Raw genomic sequence first — 13,723 nt, 5'->3', positions numbered from 1 at the left:
TTTTCAAGTTGGATAATTTATGGAAATAGATATGATCTAGAGTTTAGAAGAGTACACCAAAAGTATGGCCTAGACTGAATTTGTGTGGGCTTATAAAGCTGATATCCCCAATGATCCATGAACAGAGTTATAATGTTTGATTGGATTTTGCAGCAGAATTTGAAATAAAAGTAGATGGACAGCTCTTTAAAAATGCCAGATGTAATTCACCATCTCCAGTTAATTCCAAGGTAAGAAGTCACTGCTCCACTTATATGGAGATTTTCTAACTTTGGTTGAAGTATATTTGATCACTAAGATTATAAACTCTACCTACAAATTCAAATTAACTACCATACAGCCATACATATCTCTATACTGTGTAACAGAATGCTACCCTTAGAGAGACTTTCTTAAAGCATCCTTAGAACAGATTAAAAACTCTAAGATTATACTTCTTTTATCTATATAGTTCTTGTTTAGTAGCTTGTTCCTACTACCAGAATCTCAACAATCTGGGAATATCGATACTGCCTTGTTCATCTGGTTACTAAATCCCAGGAACTCATCTTATGGCTTAAAGCATATTCCTAAACTCATTGACCAGTGCACATTGATTCTAGATGTCTGGTGTTGAGACATGAACTGAGGGATGTGTTGCTTGTGGGATGGAGGGAATATGGCTTGAGACTTGTACACTGTCTGGGAAAATATGGAGCACAGGGATATTCCTATTCCTGCTGGAATGAAAAAACAATCTGGGCTATGGGAACTTCTGGCAGGCTCTGAAAGTCGGTGATGGTCTGGATTTCCTTGGTGTTGTGAAGCCTCTCTGGTTTCCATTACCTGGCATGAATCTCTAGACTGTGTAGATGCCACCCTCTAGAGCCTCTGTGGTTGCCTGCTCTCTTGCTAGGAGGTGGCCTTAGTTGTGAAGAAAGTTCTTGGTACGCACTAGACAAGACCTGTGCGATCTTTAACCAATTTATTTGTTGAGTATGTGTCTACTTCAGGGACATAGTGTTTATATATACCCCATTGAATGGGTTTCCAAACATTAAATGACGTTAGATGTGGCTAAAGCCCATTGGGATTGTGCACATTTTCACTTATCTGGAAAATCTGTTTCTGCAAAGTGCGTACATCTTGACTCATACCAATTAGAGATATCCCAGCATTTGCTCCTTGGCTTGTGTGCTTGAAAGACATGGACTTAATTCTTGGGAAGACTGTGACAAATGTTTGGGGGAGCTCTCTTTAGCTGGACTTTTTAAAAATCCATGTCTCTGTAGAGTTGGATATAGGCAGAAGGAACTAGACTTCAGCAAACACATATTTGTATGTGTGTATGAACCTGGATTACTGTCTTTGCCTCAAGGTTAGAGAGACATGGAATCACAATGAAGAGTACTCTCAAATCCAGTTCTGCTTATCAGAAGAGCAATGAGGCTTAGTGTTACATTGTGCCAGAAGCCAGTGACAGATTATCATCATGTTTAAACAGGTAATATTTGATGTTAAACTCATGGAAATCTGAGTAGAAAGCTTAGATGCGAAAAAACAAGCCAGACATGTCCCTCTCATGTGTAAAGTAATTTGTCAAGTCTCTGGTTTTCTTCCTAGGCAATGAAACAACTTGGAGCTATTTGAAAGAACTGAGGATGTCTTTTGGAAAACATGGTTAAGACAGATTACAATGGAAATTTAGGAGATTCCAGAGAGCCATTCTGAGTATAAAGACTTGGAAGTAGAGATCACTAGCTATTTAGTAGGGAGAGCAAAACCTAGAGGAAGAGAATAAGCCTCCATATTTGCTTATTCCCCAAAAACCTTTTAAAATAAAGTAGTTCCTTTATTAGTAAATGTTTAAATGCTAAATAAATATTTGATTACTGAAGTTAGAGATTAATTTGGAGGGAATAAATTAAGTGTCAAGAAAGAGTTAGGAAGTAAGATTAGAAGTACTAATGTCTTAGGGTTTTACTGCTGAAAGATACACCATGACCAAGGCAACTTTGTAAAGGACAATGTTTGAAGGGCTGCCTTGGTTAGGTTCTGAGTTCAGTCCATATCATCATGACTGGAAGCATGGCAATGTCCAGGCAAGCATCATGCTAGAGAAGCTGAGAGTTCTATATCTTGTTCTAAGGAAATAGTTGAAGACTAGCTTCCAGGCAGCTAGGATAATGATCTTGTGCCTACCCAATGTGCATACATCTAACAAGGCTAACTCCTAATAGTGCCACTCCACGGGGTCAAGGATATTAAAACCACAACTGATCAGCCTTCCTATGCAAAAGGCCCTGACAGTATATTCTGACTAGAATAAAGTAGAGACAGACCTAGATCAATAAGAAAGTCTCTGTTACAAAATTTAATAATAAATATTCGAATTTGCCACATAACCCACTGCTCATGATCCACATATGACTAGGATCCACAGATATGGTCTCTGTGGATATTCTAAATAGCCAATATTATTAATATTATGTGATAAACTATACATTTAAAATGTAACAAAATACATTTCATCTGAAGGGTTTTAGGTGAAATTAAATGAAAAACAAAAAACAAAAATTGTTTTTATTGTGTTTGAAAGGAGTAGCTCTGGCCACAAAGTATTGTCCCAAGATCATTGAGTATATTTAGACCATTTCATCCTTATGACTTTCTGGGGAAGGATTGATACTGTACTACATTACATGAAAAAAAAAAAACAGCCAAGATAGATTATACATAAATTTTAAAGAAAACAGACTGTTGGCAATGAAATTGGGATTTGATCTAGAAACTCTGGCTTTTTTTTTCTTTTCTTGAAATGTTCCTTTAATTCTTTTTTTTAAAAATTTTTTCTCCATTTTAATTAAATTGGTTATTTCTTATTTACATTTCAATTGTTATTCTCTTTCTTGGTTTCAAATAACATCCCCCAGCCCTTCCCCCTCCCTTCTATATGGCTGTTCCCTTTCCCCATCCTCCCCACATTAACGCCCCCCAACAATCCCCCTCACTGGAGGTTCAGTCTGGCAGGACCAAGGGCTTCCCTTCCACTGGTGCTTCATTAGGCTATTCATTGCTACCTATGCAGGTGGAGCCCAGAGTCAGCCCCTGCATAGTTTTTTTTTTGGATAATGGCTTAGTCCCTGGAAGCCCTGTTGGTTGGCATTGCTATTCATAGGGGGGTCTCAAGCCCCCTTCAAGCTCTTTTCGTGCTTTCTGATTCCTTTAACGGGGGTCCTGTTCTCATTTCAGCAGTTTTAATGCTGGCATTCGCCTATGTATTTGTTGTATTCTGATGTGTCTTAGAGAGATCACATCCGTTCCTGCTACGCACTTTTGTTTCATCCATCTTACCTAATTGGGTGGCTGTATATGTATGGGCCACATGTGGGCAGGCTCTGAATGGGTGTTCCTTCTGCCTCTGTTCTAAACTTTGCCTCCCTATTCCTTCCCCAATGGGTATTCTTGTTCTACTTTTAAAGAAGGAGTGAAGCATTCAGATTTTGGTCATCCTTCTTGAGTTTCATATTCTGTACATTTAAGGTAATTTGACATTTGGGCTAATATCCACTTATCAATGGAAACTGGCTTTTAATCCTTACCTGTGACCACTGTTTTAAATTATAATTTCCATGGAGAAATTGAATTATCATCCTGAAAATTTAAACACTTATATTCTATGCAAATGCACTTTCACTATTTGTGTTAGGGCTTCCTAAATAAACAGACAATTCTTCTGTTCATTTGGCAGGCACAAGCAGTAAGATCAACAATGTAAAGGAAGGTTTCATGAACGATTATGATGGTCCATTCATGGCACATCATAGGCAATCATTTGTGTTGAGGAAGCTGACCGCTCTTCCAATCCATAGGTTATCGACACACATCAGCGTGGAAGATGAGGAATCCTCCTGCTTTTCTATGAGAAAACATACATACATAGCTGTTGATGTTTTGGGTAAAAATGGTGGTATTGACAATTGAAAAATTTACATGAAGCAAAGGTCTTTGCCTTTAAGAACAATGTGCTGTTAAATAAGGGATATTCTTCTGTCGACCAAGAAGAACTGAAAGCAAGAAGTAGAGGAATGCACTAGGTGCCAGTTTGAGTGCTCAACCATGTTATTATAAAAAAATGGAGAGAAGAATATTTTAGGGACCAACAAATACTTTAGTGTTTTCTCAGTGGAAGAATAAAGAGTTTAGTACAATCTGAAAGCCTTTTCAGTCTCTAAAGAAGATGATGGTCCAATATGTAACCAGAAACCCTTCTGACAAAGAAGGTTAGAAGCATATGACCAAAGTTCCCCAGGGCCAGCATCTTGTTACTACATGTGTCCTGCAGCACAAACAACTACTATGTTAATACACTAAAAATGATGCAAATATGCTAAACTTACCACGGGAATGTAGGAAGTTATCAAAGCAAACCAGGAACAGATTTCCAAGAGATGTAGGCTGTCCTTGCTGTGGAGATTCCACTTCTACAGTAAGACTTTAAGAGTAACGACAGATGGTTAGCCTTGAAAAACTCAACAGGCTCAGGGACATATTTAATGTGCAGAACCATAACATTTTATGTCTGATTTATTCATCAGGGAATTAATAAAATATACGATACCAGTTGCTTTCTGTATTGTCAGTAATATTAAACCTTTCCAGCACTCTTGAAGGATTCAATTTGGAGACTTAGAACTTGCGCTTTTAATTATTGCTTCATTTTAAACAGAAGAAAATTATGGCTAGGTCTTTAAGAATAAAAGACATTTATGCTAATTTGATCTTTTGCTGTAATTTAGTTTAGAATTCTCAATAGGCAACATTAATTTCAATGATTTCTTTTGAAGTAATATTGGATTCCAAAGCATTTTCAAAAGAATTGTATTGTAGTCCTAGGGAATTATCTACCTTTTATTTGAATGTTAAGTATTGTAAACTCAGGCAATTTTATAAAACAATGAGAATTTTTTAAATATTAAAATTTTCAACAGAATTATTGGCATTTATTTTATTAATATAATGAAATTTCATGCTTTGTAGGATGACTCAAAAAAGTAAATCTTTCAGGAGTTGTGAATTTTTCCATGATATCATTATCTTAGTCAGGGTTTCTCATTCGCACAAACATCATGCCTGAGAACCAAGTTAGAGGAAGGGTTTATTCAGTTTATGCTTCCACATTGCTGTTCATTATCAAAGAAGTCAGAACTGGAAGTTCTATAGGTCAGGAAGCAGGAGCTGATGGAGAGGACATGGAAGGAGATGTTACTACTGACTTGCTTAGCTTGCTTTATAGAACCCAAGATCATTTCAGCTCAGGGATGAATTACCCACAATGGGCTGGATCCCCCTCAATCACTAAGGAGAAAAGTGCCTTTACAGCTGAGTCTCATGTAGGCATTTCTCAACTGAGGCTCCTTTCTTTGTGATAACCCAACTTGTGTAAAGTTGACACACAAAAACCAGCTAGTGATCATGTAATTAAAATTATAATTAATGAATATATCATAATTATGACTTTATTTCTATGATTATATTTCTTCTACATTTGAGTATGTGTCAAGAAAAAATATCTTACAAAGGGAGTGTTAGGTGGCTAGACTTCAACTGTGACAGCAGGAGGACATGGGGATCCATTTGCCCACACATTTTTTTTACACATTTTGGACCACCAGTGCAGGAGAGTGTCAGGTGGGGTAGTATGAGGGGTAGGGGGGGGGGGAACACCTGAATGGGGGAGGGGGCTTATGGACAGGAAACCAGGAAAGGGAATAACATTTGAAATGTAAATAAAGAAATATATCTAATAAAAAAATAAGGGCAGTAACTGGTATATGAATAGATCTGTATGAATAGGGAGAAAACCTAGATTTAAGCTTCATATTGGGATCTTGGGCAAAAGTTGTTAATACTAGAATTGAAGCAACACTGGGAAGGGAAGTCGCCCCACAGAGCCCACCCCCAAGCATGTCTGTTCTTCGGTTGGCTTTGCATAGCTACAAAGTCCATGTGCTCTACAGTCCTGTGAAGTGTTATAGTAGAAAGTATGTCTCCCTGCAAAAAAAGAGTCCAAGAAGACCTTCAGTATAATTCTGTAAGGCTCATATCAGAGATGAAATGATATGCTTGGAAATAATGAATAATGAAATTTTTAGCAGGTACTGCAGAGGAGGTTTTGTTTTAGACTAAACTCTTCAATAGAGCATTTGTGTGAAAATGTAGTCACATATGGTGATTAGTATTGGTGTAATCCATACACTGATCAGTGGAATCTAGTTTTCTGTATTTTCAAATACACACCATTCTCTCTGTAATTATGCGATTACATGCAGGAGGTCTAAGGTGATTCTAACCTTCCTCAGTATAAAGTATTGATATCTGTCTAGCTTCTGGCATGGAGAAGCTCAGCCTCAGGCAACCATGGTAAGGTAAACCTGTAGTTCCATCAGAGGAAGATCTGCAGACTCTTTTCCTACAGTAAGTTTTGTATGTCCATTTGAACTTCAGGTACAGATGTGTAGCAAAAACTCTAGTCCCCATGGGCATAAAATTGAACTACATAATTACTTATACCTAGAAGGGCTGCAAAGCCTTATTTGAAACTGATGATGAAAAAATCTTTATAACTAAAGACATGTATCTACTGTTTGAAGCACTTACCAAAGGGGGTCTCCATTGCCCCACAACTCTATGAACTTTTAGAATCTGTGACACTGTTCATCAACAGCAACTAACAATGTCAGGAAGAAAGCTAATAACAATTTAGCTTTTTGCTTTCACTATTTTTGGTAGACTTTTTAAGGTTGTAGTGTCTTTTTCAGATAACCTTTCTTTGACCACATCTGAAGGGGTTAACCTATTATTCACTCAAGAAGCAAAAAGCCGTTCACTCACTTCTTCAAAAAGAACACAGTTTTTTCTTTATTTTATTTTTTTCTGATATTTTATGTATTTACATTTCAAATGTTATCCCTTTTCTCCATCTTCCATAATTCCAATTCCTGCCCTCCCCTTTCTTTTCTATGAGGGTGCTCCATTTCCACTCACCCACTCCTCAATACTCCGGTATTCCCTTTATATTGGGGAAATGAGAATTCACAGGACCAAAAGCTTTTTTCTCCTATTGATGCTGGACAATGCCATCCTCTGCTGAATATGAGGCTGAGACATAGTTCTATCCATGTGTGTATTCATAGTTTGGCTCCCTGGGAGCTCTGGTAGAGTCTGGTTTGTTGATGTTATTGTTCTTCCTATGGTGTTGCAAACCCTTTAGCTTCTTCAGTATTTCTAACTACTCCATTGGGGTTCCCTTGTTCAGTCAATGATTAGCTGCAACCATCCTATTTGGTATTAGGAGGGCTCTGACAGAATCTCTCAGAGAGACACCCATATCTGACTCCTGTCAGCAAGCCCTTCTTTGCATTAGCAATAGTGACTGGTATTGGTGGCTGCATATGGAATGGATCAGGTGGGATGGTCTCTGGATGACCTTTCCTTCAGTCTCTGCTTCATACTTTGTCCCTGTTTCCTCCCATCAGTATTTTGCTCTCCCTTTGAAGTAGGAATGAAGCATCTACATTTTTCGTCTTACTTCTTCTTGAGTTCATTTGATCTGTGAATTATTTTAAGTATTCCAAAGCTTTTGATATGACTGAGTGCATACCATGTGGCCTTCTGTGACGGGTTCCTCAGGGTGATATTTCTAGTTCCATGCATTTGCCTAAGAAACTCATGTAGTCATTGTTTTTAATAACTGAGTAACACTCCATTGTGTAAATGTACTACGCTTTCTGTATCCATTCCTCTGTTGAAGGATATATGGGTTCTTTCCAGCTTCTGGCTATTATAAGTAAGGCTGCTATGAACATAGTGGAGCCTGTGTCCTTGTTTTATGTTGGAGCATCTTTTGGGTATATGCCCAGGAGTGGTATAGCTGGGTTCTCACATCGTACAATGTCTAATATTTCCAGAGTGGTTGTACCAGCTTGCAATTCCATCAACAATGGAATAGTGTTCCTTTTTCTCCACATCCTCGCCAGCATCTGCTGTCTCCTGAGTTTTTGATCTTAGCCATTTTCACTGATGTGAGGTGAAATCTCAGGGTTGTTTTGATTTGCATTTCCCTTATGACTAAAGATGTTGAACATTTCTTTAGGTGCTTCTCAGCCATTCCCGTAATTCCTCAGTTGGGAGTATTCTTTGTTTAGCTCTGTAACCCATTTTTATAGGTTGTTTGACTCCTGAGTCTAAATTCTTCAAGAAACACAGGTTTTCATTTATAGATATTTTTCTGTTAACCTAATAATCAAGTAAGGGTCCAGTCAGTTTGTTTCAGTGTCTGTCGCATGTCTGTTTTACGTTTTTTGTTGTTATTGTTTTATTTATATTGTGCCTATCTTCCCTTAAGCTCCAGATCTAGAATTACTTCATCTAGGCTTTTGGCAAAGATAAAACCTTAGATTGCCAAGGTTTTTTTCTGAGTCATTTGCAGAGTGTTAATAGTATTTTGATTTCATTCATTGAATCTTAAACGCTTAGCCTTGGGTTGTCATCTGTGTCTGATGATATGAGGTTGTAGCTTTCAATGACATTTGGTCTTAACAAGTTGATCCTAGAAAATAGCATGGAGCTAATGGTTGGTATTTATTTGTCCCTAGGATAATCTGTACCTTGATTTTTGACATCTTGACCCAGACATATGTAGGGAATAAGGAGTTCTCCATTTGTGAAATTCCCTTCATTGGTTTGTTATTTGGGCAAGTTGGGGAGTATTTTATTTATGGATAATTAGCCTAGACCATTTTGGGTAGTGATGCTTTTTGTTGGATAGTTTTCAGTTATGAAAGCAAGAAGAAGCAATAACAATTCCTCCATGGTCTCTGATTTCAGTCTATTGACATAATGTCCTGGTTCCTACTTGTTTCCAGTGGGATTGTAAGATGAAATTGATCCTTTCCTTCCTAGTTGTTTGCCCATTATGTTTTTACCACAGCAACAAGGAAAAAAAAATCTAGAAGAAATACTTAAGACCAGTTGTCAAAATCATCCATATCAGTGGATCACAGGATAATGTGCTAATGCCTCATTCTGGCTTTCAGTATCAAGGCACTTCATTTCTGGTTCTGGAAGTGTTGACCCCTTTTCTGATGCCCCCCACTCTATGTCCTTTAAGGGATCTATCCCCCTTTCCAAATGTAAACCATAATCCTTTTAGGGTGGGTATGCTTTAATACAATGGGGGACTGCAAGCAAAATCCCAGTCAAGAGCTGTTTCAAAACTCTAAGGAGTGGCTATCAAGATTATGTCACAATTGTCTCATCTTTTCAAGCATACCACTTTCTGCCCATGTCACAAAAACAGTTTTCAAAGTGCTTCTAGGTGTCAAGGCCAGATTTCAATTCACTATTTGCTCTTTTTCTCATCTTCTGTTGTTCCCTTGCAATCTTTCCATGTGAATTGAATCAGTACCTGAATGCTGCTTTTTTCTTGGGAATCTTTCTTGTGTTTGTAGGTCTCGCCTTTTTCCTCCCAAAAAAAGGACATTGCTCTCTTTTTTTATTGAAACATCACAGGTAGCATTGGGTGGGGAAGCAAAGAACAATACTTTTAGGACGTCTTCAAAATCTGTTTACAGGACTAAGTAGTTGATTGTAATTGACCCTAATCTGACCCAGATGATAAAGCATTACATAAGTCATTGTTGATCAAACAGTATTCAAGTGTTTTGGATCAAATTTAGGGTGAAATTGAAGGCTGGATTTCAGCTGATTTTCTGTTTCCATCAAATTATTATCACAACATACACATAAACATACCAATGTGCATAAATTTAGAATCATAGCTGTGCATTCCTTTGTTATAAAAGTTGATTAATTGAAATAAAGGCAAGTTTCAGATGGCTGTTGTTACATCGTTTCCTCTAACAAGCAAACTAAGCAATACAGTGGAATGGCAGTCTTTATGTCTTAAGTAACTTTAAGGTGTATTGTTAATGTCGGTTGTGGAAGTTCAGCAAAATTCTGCAGTGTCTTAGAATCCAAGTGATAGTTTCAGTAGTGATGCTTTATTCATGTAAGAACATTTCCCAATTAATCATCACACACCAATCTTCCTTCTGTATCACCGACACCAGAGCCGCCACTTACCCATTTGCTTATTTATTTATCTATTTATCTATTTATTTATTTAATCAATCAATCCACACATGACTCACCAAATTAAAAAAAAAAAAAAGTGTCAAGTTTGCTCTTTTTCTCCTTCACTATGCTCTGTTCCTTTATTTCTTTTTCAAGCCTTTGGCAAGGTGCACGGAGATATACATATCTCTGTTTGTACGTGTGTGTGTGTGTGTGTGTGTGTGTGTGTGTGTGTGTGTGTGTAAAAGGCCACAAGACATGAATGAGAAAAGCTGCATGTAATCCAAGGAGTATGTTCATGTGTAATTGGTAAATGCTCATTTCCTGTGTAAGATCAGATTCCATAAAAGAAAATTCATCTTGCAATTGTTCTGTCATATTTTAAGTCCTTCCTTTGAGAAAAGGCATTTTACTGAACATGATGTCAGGCTCCTGTCCAGTGAGCCCAAGAATTACCACAGTGTCTGCTTCCCACAGTACAGGGATTACAAATATGTATGAATAGCCCTGCCTTTTTATATGGGTTCTGGGATCCAGATTCAGGTCCTCATGCATGCTTAAAAAGTGCTTTTGCTCACTGAGCGATCTCTCAATTGCTCCCAAATTCTTATCTAAAGTGTTCCAAGTGTAAGAGGGAAAGAATCTAGAAGATACTATTGTAATTAATTAGGTAGGTAGTCAAGAAATAGAGATGAAAAAGAAAGAAGAAAAGAAGTTGTGAATAATTAAAACATATAAGGTAAGAAGTATTCCAAAAGGTTTGATAATATCAAGTTTAGACATCTAGCAAATGCCCTCAAAATAAGAAACCTTTCATTTGCTCTATAATTGCTCTAATCACATTTATTTTCTTTTGCCTTGATTAGCAATTTCCCAAATCAACCAAGACATCACTGAGCATTTTCAAAATGAAAAGCTGCAATTTCTGACAGGAAGACTTATTCCACCTTTTGTTTTCTAAGCATTCTTGATTTGTTAGGCCAGGTTACTGTATTCCTGAAAATCCTAGTATCTCTAAAGGGCAAAACTGTAACATGAGAAAGACTAGAGCATTTTCTATGTGAATATATTAATGCTAGTTTAGCATGCACTATTTGATTTCTAAATTCCTTTCCCTTTGGTTATGTTTATCTATATTCAGAGAAGACTTCTCTGGGTTCATGGTAATTATACTTATATTTTAAATATCAATATAGCAAAAATAAATTTTAATAAGCTTTTGCTAATATATCTGGAAAGCAGAAAACCCAAAGCCTGAAAGGAGTGCTATGTTGTTTTCCTAAGTGACACCTGAGGTTCACTCTTTCAGAATTAAAACAGTAGCTACAGAGTGAGTAACAGGAGCTAGCCTCAGTTTATCGAGAAGTTCCACTATAGAACATGAGATTTCAGGCGTTTCTAAATCAGCCATCTCAGCGTGCTGCCTTTGTTTATCTTTTCTATTCCCAGAACCTCATGCTGTCCCTATGGATCTTGCCTTCTGTTTTACAACAGATCCCTCCTTGCTGCATTACAATAGCTAACACCAGTCAAGAGTCCTTTTGCCATTTTAGACAAAAACGTATTATCAGAAATTATAATGAGTGCTCTTGCTTCTAACGGCTAAGTGGTTTGCCCTGCTTAAGCAGTATGGTGGCATGTCGCCACTTTGGTCTCCAATTAAAGACAATGTTCTTTTTTCTTGCTCACCATTCATTTTGCCCCAAGCCACTTAATCACTCAATGACTGCGTACCCACTCTTTTTTCTTATTGACTTCATTAACGTATACAAAATGAATATATACAAATCCTTCTATACAGCAGAGAAGTTTTTGTTCTGACTACAGAAAAATTTTCTAGAACAAAAAGAAGAAAGGAAGAAACACACTTGAGAGGGTTAGAGATAGATTGATAGATGATAGATGATAAATGACGGAGAGGTCAGCTACAAGATCACAAGATTTTCTTTTCTATGTCAAGATACTATTCATCTAAATGATGAGAAGTACCCGTAATTAATTATGTATATTAATTTATTTGCCAATATCAAAGATATTTATAAGATCCAAGTACAGAAACATTTGAAACACACTTTTTAAAGCTCTGGAATCAAAGCTGAATGTTGACATTTTAACTCAATATAATTTTATATACATCCTCATCATACAAGCTATTTTTAATTCTGATTTAATTACTGAATGTCACCTGACAGAGCCACAGGGACAAGGCTTTTGTCAGTGGTCATTAGAACAGGAAGTGAAACAAAAAGCTGAAATTCACTGAAAAGAATTTAAGCAGGTGACTTAATTATCCCAGAATAAATCTTGGCCAGCAAACTGGATTGTTCTTCTTCCTACCTTTTGAATTGCTTAAAAAGGAAAATCATACTGAATTATTAGTGCACATATTTGATTTTAAAATCCATCTGATCCTATTCCTCGTGTAGTTGATATCTGAAACTGATAACTTAGCATCCTACCTTAGATCAGTGATGACACAGAACTATGCACATACAGAGATGCATAGAGAGTTCTCAACTGGTCACCCTGGGTGTGATAGTCTTTTCTTTTTTCTTCCTTCCCCTGTTCTTTCTCACCAGTCCTCCACTGACCACCCTCCGCTTTCCTGCCCCTTGTCTTATCATCCTCCACCAAGGCAAAAATTTAAATGAAAGTGGTTTTTTTTTTTTTTTGTACTTTTCCACCCATGATTTTTTTCCTGTGTGTCAACTGCTTTTTCCACTACTCTAATCAGTTCCTTGATAGGAAGCAATGTAAAGGGGGATGGGTTCATTTTGTTCATAGAGGGAAAACCCATCACTATGTGTAGTTGGGCCTAGGTGATGAATTCCTCCAGATGACTTGACTTTATAGTACAACCAATAAACTGGCTGGGAATCAAGTGTTCAAGCCATAGGACCTGTGGCAGACATTTTACATCTAAACTCAGCCCCTCCACCACACCTGTCATACACTTGCTATTCTGCATTTTTGTGTAGAAGTCTGTTTTTATGCACAGTTTTGTACTGTGAGCAGCTGAAGGGCTGTAAGAGTGAGAAAGACCAGGCTTTACAGCAAGGTACGGGCGGCCAGCCTCCATTGGCTAATTCTCTCTGAGTTTCTTTGTGACATATGGATTTTTGGATCATAAAATTTTGTTCCTTTTTTAGATCATTTTGGGGTCTGTATTATTTATTTTTCAGCTAGACAATGATACAAAAATTTTACAAAGTATTTAATAAAATAATCTTTCCACAGTCTTGCATTTGATAATGATGTTAAAGAGTGGTAAACTATGTTTATTCTAGTTCCTGCTGGCTGCTTTGGTTGGGGTTAGAGGGTCTCCCCATAATGAAGTTTTCCAGAGGTACAGCCCAACAAGTTTATAAGTCATATTTTGCCACTCTGTAGCTAATCCTTCTGTCCTAACCTCCACATGCCTTGAACCTTCTGAGATGCCCTCAGGTTCCTCAGGTGTGTCCACAGCCAGAGCTCTGTTATGCTTCCTTTGAGACTTACATACATCTGAGATTTTAACACCTCATTCTGGCATAACAAGGTCTTGCTTCCCAAAGAGCACACACAGTGCTTAATTTATATACTGTCTATCTCCCAACCAATTATTGAT

The sequence above is a fragment of the Rattus rattus genome, chromosome 10 (assembly GCF_011064425.1).
Source record: "Rattus rattus isolate New Zealand chromosome 10, Rrattus_CSIRO_v1, whole genome shotgun sequence".
NCBI lineage: Eukaryota > Metazoa > Chordata > Mammalia > Rodentia > Muridae > Rattus > Rattus rattus.
The sequence above is the reverse complement of the archived record's forward strand: the minus strand, read 5'-3'. Positions refer to the sequence as shown.